The sequence below is a fragment of the Hippopotamus amphibius genome, chromosome 2, assembly GCF_030028045.1.
Source record: "Hippopotamus amphibius kiboko isolate mHipAmp2 chromosome 2, mHipAmp2.hap2, whole genome shotgun sequence".
Classification (NCBI taxonomy): Eukaryota; Metazoa; Chordata; class Mammalia; order Artiodactyla; family Hippopotamidae; genus Hippopotamus; species Hippopotamus amphibius.
The window spans coordinates 209,888,838-209,896,687 of record NC_080187.1 but is presented as its reverse complement, the minus strand read 5'-3'; positions in this window follow the sequence as shown (position 1 = coordinate 209,896,687).

The following is a 7,850-nucleotide window of genomic DNA, read 5'->3' as shown; positions in this document are numbered from 1 at the left end:
AAAAGTCTGCATATATTAGTCAGTTGTGACCTACTGCTCTACAACTACCAAAATGCAATAGCTGGTGTTAATAATAATGACCACTAGATAGCAAGAAAAGACAACTATCATCTTCAGTATATTCTGTTCCTTTACAGCAAAAAAGAAAAATTTTTACAAAGACTTTTGTTTAAAACAACTAACAATCATGAGTGCTAGTATTGCAAAGGCTAACTTTAGTTATCTAGGGCACTTTATTCAGAACTTTACCCACTGCTATTTATGACTTAGGTTGTGTTGTGTTTTCATTTTTGAATATAATTTTTAACCAAGACCTTTTAACAAGTCTGAAATATAGCTCTGCATAGCGAGCATGTACTTTAGTACTTTTTTCACACCTACCTGTTAAATTTTATTTATTTAGATAGTTAAACCAAACCCGAACATTACTAGATGTTTCAATGAACTACAGTTAGACTAGATGAACAAGCCTCATGGTCCTATCTGGAATATCAGCTATCAGAAACTTGACTTAAATACTTAAATTCCTCAAGGTGTCCACGTGATGTTAATACAGTAGTCTCAGCACCACTGAATATGACCTTATTAGTTTTCTGCCATTGGGGAGGGACACGTGGTAAGTTGTAATTCTGCTCGGCTAAGGTTTTGAATCCCATGCACTGGAGGATGCTCTGTGGGAGTGCACAGGAGGTCAGCGAGTGTCCTAGACAGCTGCCCTCAATCCACACGCTCTCCACGTTTAACCACAGGCTAAAACTCCTTCTGTAAAAGGCCAGACAGCAAATTGTTCAGACTTTGCAGGCCATCCTGTCTCCGTGGCAACTACTGAACTCTGCTGTTAAAAGGCGGGAAAGCAGCCTGGACAATACATAGAAGAATGAGTTGGTTGGGTTCCAAAAAACTTAACGAACAATGAAATTGGAATTTCATACTTTCTACCCAAGTCACGAAAGATGACATTTCACATTCACGGCTAAAAATGTGAAACCCATGAGCGGCCAGCCAGCCATACAAAAGCCGGCTGCCCCGGCCCACCCGGCTTTATCACACCTGCAGCGACTCTGGTAAAGGGGGCCAAGTGAACAAGGACCGTCTCTGCCGGGGTGAAGAGGTCACGCCCGCAGCCCCCGGCGCCCAGCCCGGCGCACCCCCGGTCACGTCTGGGACCCACTGCCTGCCTGGTTCACTGCCCGGTCGCGCGGAGTAAGACAGGGACACACCTCAGTACCAGAGGCCGGCCCTTGGTCAGCGGGGTTTGGGAGGCACGTAGGCCCAAGGAAAGGAAGAGCCGGGTCTCGGACCGGCCCTGAAACCCGGGAAGTTCCCCCACCAGCGGCCCCGGGGTGGCCGCCGCCTCGGGCCGGTCACTCACTCCGATATGCCGGCACGGACGAAGGCCATAGCAACAGCGCAACTAGAAGGACTAAGAACTTCATGGGCATCGTCCACAGCTCTCCGCCATGCGTTGGGAACGTCCTGGGGCCACCAGGCCGGGTACCTCAGGCCGAAAGGGGAGAGCGTCAGGAGCCGACTGTCCTACCTCAGGGCCGCGGGCGCCCCGCAACGGTTGTCCCCCGCGCGCAAGCGCAGAAGCGGTGGTGCCGGAGGGGACCGGCCGTGGCCCCGCCCCCTTTTAGCGTGTCACACAGTGGGTGGGGCCACGGCGCCTCGCCCCGCCCCTGTGCACATGCTTGCTAAGCCTTCGAAGCTCTGCTCCCGGCGAGGGCCTCTGGATGTATTGATGCCCCAGGGAATACTGGGGCTTTAAGGGTGGGTGTGGCGGCGACGGCCGGGAAACTGGACGTGGAACTGCCTCAAACAAGGTCCCCGCGCAGAAGGAAGTGTCCAATGGAAGAGGTAGACAAATAACCTGGCCATTACAACAGCGTGGACGTGCCGTAATGGAGAAGCACTAGGCACTGTGGAGCAGAGGAGGGCTCCTCTATTCCAAAGGGCAGGAATGGGGGAGGTTGCCTAGATGGAGGAAAGCTTGGAGCACCCCAAGAACTGAAAATAGTCCAGTCTAACTGCAAAGGCGGGGGAGGGGCAGTTGTTGGAGGTGAGGAAGGAAAGCTAGGTAGAAGTCACCTTAAGGGGCTTGGGTTTGTTTTGTTTTTTTTCAAAAGATTGCATTACATTTTTTGGAAAAGACAAAACTATCGCTGTAGTGATTAGATCAGTGGTTGTCAGGGGTTAGGGATGAGGAAGGACTTGACTATAAAGGGATAACATGGGAGGTTTGGGGGGAGGGTGATGGATTGTTGTGGTGGCCTCAGAATCTATAAATGTGTTAAAGGTCATAGAACTCTAGAATCAATTTTACTGTATGGTAATTTGAAAAATTTACAGACACCCATATTGCTGCTTCAGGAAACAGGAGACTTGGATTTTATTCTGAGGCAGTGGGGAGGGACTGCAAGTTTATGAGCTGGGAAAGGTGTAATTTCGATTTGCGCTTCTGAAAGCTTACTCTCCTTGCTGTGTCAGGAGTGGGTTGGAGGGGGAATTCCCTGGTGGTCCAGTAGTTAGGATTCAGGGCTTTCACTGCTGGGACCTGGGTTCAATCCCTGGTCAGGAAACTAAGGTCCCACAAGCTGAGTAGTGTGGCCAAAAAAAAAAAAACCAAAGTGGATTGGAGGGAAGCAAAACTAGAGGCAGGTAACCAAGTTAGGAGCCTGACCCAGTAATCCAGGCACCATGCATTGATACAGACCTGGACTCATAGTGGCAGAGGACTTGGGACATGTGGACTGATCTGAAAGATGTTTAGAGCTAGAATCAACAAGACTGAGAGGGACTTCCCTGGTGGCGCAGTGGTTAAGAATCCACCTGCCAATGCAGGAGACACAGGTTTGATCCCTGGTCCAGGAAGATCTCACATACCATGGAGCAGCTAAGCCCATGTGCCACAACTACTGAGCCTGTGCTCTAGAGCCCTAGCACCACAACTACTGAAGCCCGAATGCTCTAGGGCCCAGGTACCACAACTACTGAGCCCATGTGCTGCAACTACTGAAGCCCACGTGCCTAGAGCCCGTACTCTGCAACAAGACAAGCCACCACAATGAGAAGCCCGAGCACCACAATGAAGAGTAACCCCTGCTCACCACAACTAGAGAAAGCCCACAGGCAGCAACAAAGACCCAACACAGGGAAAGAAAAAAAAAAGTGGGAAATTAATTGAAAGTGAGGAATGAGACAGAAGGAGATGACGCTCATGTCTCTGGCTTGGTCACATCGCATGTGGTGTGAGATGGGGGACATAGGGGTGGAAGGGGTGAAGGAAGATGATAAGTTTACACATTTTTCTATTGAGGTGGGCTTGAGACCTCCTACTGGAGTGGCTTATCCAGGGAGCAGATGGATGTAGGGCTCTGGAGGTAGCTGAGATGGAGTTGGAGGTTTAGGAGGCATCAACATCTAGAAGTACACATATATGAGATTGCCTGAGGAGATGTAAGCAGATAAGTTAGGGGGTCCCAGGAGAAAGAGAACCAGGAATGACTTTGATATACGAGAAGCCATTTTGGCCAAAGCCACTTTGTGATCTAAGCCTGGCCACAATGCTTGCCCTTAAATAGGTCTCAGCAATAATGATCTTAAGACAAGGGAATGCAGTAACAAAGGAAAAGCAGTCAAGAAATAATAATTCAGGAATAAAACAGAGTCCTAGTTCCTCCTCAAGGGATGTGCATGACAATCTGATATAGTCTTTGAGTTCTGCAGGAACTAAGGCCCCTGTCCAGGTGGAGGACAGATGGTGATGTTGACCCTCCTAATTTCAGTCAACTAAAGCTTGAACTCTGTCGACCTTTGCCCCAATTCTTTGATCAGTTTTCCTCTGTTCAAGCCCCTTCATGAATATGCATGTACCCTTAGCTTAAAATGTCCCCAGTTTTGCTGTTTGGGGGAGACACGTCTTGGGGAAAGATCCCCCGTGTTCTTCGTACTTGCTGCAAGTAATAATAAATCCTTCCTTCTCCTGATCTGTGGCTTGGTTGTGTCTTTTGGCTCAACACCCACCAAAAGGTAAACACAATTTTCAGGTAACAGAGAGCTTTTAGAGTGAGAAGGTTATTAGGCCTAAGACAGATCCTTGGGAAACATAGGCAGGCTAGAAAGAGGAGAACAGACCTGCAAAAGAGACTGAATATGGGGAGAAGAAATCTAGGAGAGCATAGAAATTTCTCAAATGCTTTTGGGAAGACAAACAAGAGAAGGACTTAGATTTAGCAACAAGATCTTTGGCAGAAGCAGTTTCAGTGGACTGGTTTGAGCAGAAGCCACACCACAATGAGTTGAGGAATGAGTAAGAGGTGAGGACATTGTGACAGCCAATACAGACAACTTTTTCAAGATTGGTGCAAAGTATTTAATGTGCTTTACCGGTGCTTAATGCAAGTACAGCAGCCTTCTAGACTCAAACAGTTACAACTGTTTGGAAAGCAATTTGGAATGAGTAACAAAAGCCTTAACATAATATAACACTACTATGTAAATTATGTAATATAAATTTGTGATGGGGTGAGGGAGTATGTCCTAAGATAACCATAATGGATCATCTGTAATATAACTTTAAAAAATAAGAGAATGGTAAATTATATTTGTTGGCTAGAATACTGGGCAGCCATTAAAATGGTGCTTGTAAAGTGTACCTAATTGGGGGAAAATGTTCAAGTTGTAGTAGATTATGAGGGTGAGTCAAAAGTTATCCGCACTCCAGTTATATTAAAACTTCTGTCGGCCTCATTGTCTTATCACTGCTTTCCGTTCAAGGCTACTGTCTCCCCAGTCACTGCTGCGTAGGTGTGAACGTGTTACATCAGCTCATTTGTAACTGTGGTGTGAGCAAAAATGGATGCCCCACTTGTGATTTGCACAAAAGAAGAGCCACATGCAGTGACTCATTTTTTGTGGTCTGAGGGTCTACATGTCCTCACACTTCTGCCCACACTGTTGACACTCTGAAAAAACTTCATTTTGAGGTGTTAAAACATCCTCCTTATGGTCCTTATCTTACTCCATTGGACTTTCACCTGTTTGGTCCCTTGAAAGCAGCCCTACAGGGACAAAGATTCACTTCTGAATGAAGAAGTGAAGACAGAGGTGCATTCATGGCTCACACAGCTCAGCCTAAAACATTTTTTAATGAGGGAATACAAAAGCTTGTTGACGGACAAAGTGTGTTGAAAAGCAAGGAGATTATGTCGAAAAAATGATGTATTTGTCTTTTCTAAAAGTTAATTAAAATAAATTCTACAGCCAGAGTGCGGGTAATTTTTGACTCACCCTTGTATATTTGAGGTATTAACTCAGGTCTCACCCTTCCTGGGCTTCCTTGTCCTGTTACCTTTCATTCCACCATTGAGATATCAGTGCACTTGCCTCAGGGAAGACCAGCTAGAATCTCAGAGACCTAAAAGAGGGGCTTTTTTTTTTCTCAATTCATGGTGGGGTTGAAAGTCAAAGCACTTTTTAAGGAGCTACTGCTTAGGTAAAAAGTTCTGTTAATCTGTTTTGTTGGTGTTTTAGTGGACATGCTTCGTTTTGGATATCAAAAGTCAAGGAAACAGGAGAGCAAAAACCATAGATTGGAGGTGAATTCGGGAGATGGAAGGTCTGCTTCCCCCGTGCAGAATAAAATTTCTGAGAGCAGAGAAGGGAGTTTGCAGTTTGCAGACAGAATCCTGGACAGGTTTGGGGGTTGCAAAGATTGTGTCTCCCTTTCCAGGGTAGAGTTCAAGGGAATTGGGTGAGGAACTTTAAGTGAGAGTTTCAAATAAGATATCTGTTGAGATAAATGGATAAAGAAGATGTGGTATTTATATATAAATACAATAGAATACTACTCAGCCATAAAAAAGAATGAAATAATGCCATTTGCAGCAACATGGATGGACTTAGAGATTAGCATACTAAGTGAAGTAAATCAGAGAAAAACAAAATCATATGATATCACTTATATGTGGAATCTAAAATATGAACTTATTCAGTACAAATGAACTTATTCAGACACAAACATAGAAAACAGACTCACAGACAAACTTATGGTTACCAAATGGGCAGGTGGGGGGGGGGATAAATTAGAAATTTGTCATTAGCAGATACAAACTACTATGTGTAAAGTAGATAACGTCTTACTGTATAGCACATGGAACTATGTTCAATTAATAAACTATAATAAAAAGAATATTAAAAAGTATATATATATATATTTGAAACTGAATCACTGCTGTACACCAGAAACTAAGACATTGTAAATCAACTATACTTCAATAATAAATACATAAATATTCAATAAGTAAATATACTTCAATAATAATTTTAGGAGCTACTTCAATAATAAATAAATAGGAAAAACAGATGTCTGTTTTTGTTAGGTCCAGAGTTGGGATTGTTTTTTGCTTGTTTGTTTACATAAATCAAGTAAGATCTTAGTGGCTTTCACATTATGGGCCATCAAAATGGACATGGTGAAATAGCTGAGGTATAGCCTTACTGTGGAATTTTAGTTGAGAAGAATGAGTTTTGGGTTTCCCTGGTGGCACAGTGGTTAAGAATCCGCCTGCCAGTGCAGGGGACACGGGTTCGATCCCTGGGCCAGGAAGATCCCACATGTCTTGGAGCAACTAAGCCTGTGCGCCACAACTACTGAGCCTGTGAGCCGCAACTACTGAGCCCACAAGCTGCAACTACTGAAGCCCACACGCTTAGAGCCCGTGCTCCACAACAAGAGAAGCCACAGCACTGAGAAACCCGCGCACTGCAATGAAGAGTAGCCCCTGCTCACCACATCTAGAGAAAGCCCATGTGCAGCAACAAAGACCCAACAAAGCCAAAAAAAAAAAAAAAATTCAATTAGAAAATCATTAAAAAAAAAGAAGAATGAGTTTTAACTCTATGTACTAACATAGAAAAATCTCCAAAATATGGTATTGAGTTTTAAAAAAAGAGTGCAGGAAAACACATGTATCCATTTATGTAAAACAGAGTTATGTATTTACATAAATACACTAGAAATCATTCTGGAAGAAAACACACCAAGGTGACAGCACTACTTGCTTTTAGGGAAAGAAAATGAGAATGGGAGAAGAGCAGGAGATTTTAAAGGTAGAATTGTACTCTAAATATTTTTCTCATCCCTCGGATTTTTCCAAACATGCATTGCTCATGTAACAGAAAATAAAACAATAACATTTTACAAAATCTGGAAGCTTGGAGAGGGGGGCAGCGGTAAAAACATGTATCTTATGCTTCATGCTTTCTCCTGCTGACTTCACTGAAATATTTTTTTATAATTTAATTTTAAGCTCTTTATTTGAATATAATTGCTTTACACTGTTGTGCCAGTTTTTGAGGTACACCAAAGTGAATCAGCTCTATTTATACATATATCCCCATATCCCCTCCCTCCTGCGACTCCCTCCCACCCTCCCTATCCCAGCCCGCTAAGTCACTGAAATATTTTTAAAGTGGCTAATTCACTACCAAAAAAAAAAAATAGTATTTAGCTTGCATTTCTGCTTCACCTCTGGATCATTTAGTATTACATGACTTTTTTTCCAGGGATCTACTTTTATCTCCCCTTAATAGTTGTTCTCATGCTCCTCTATTTCACACAGCCCCTTCTTGTGCTCGGTAAAGACTAAATGACTGAGTAAATAAATAACAGCTCATGCTCTTCCAACCTAAAGATAGAGGGTCCTCCCTACGCCCAACCTCCCAGACATATCAAAATCCTGTTGTGTTTCAAGGCTCAAATATCACATCTGCTAGGAATCCACCCCTCCCTTATCCCTCTAATTAGAATGTACTGTATCTTCCCTATCCCATATTTCCATAATGCTATG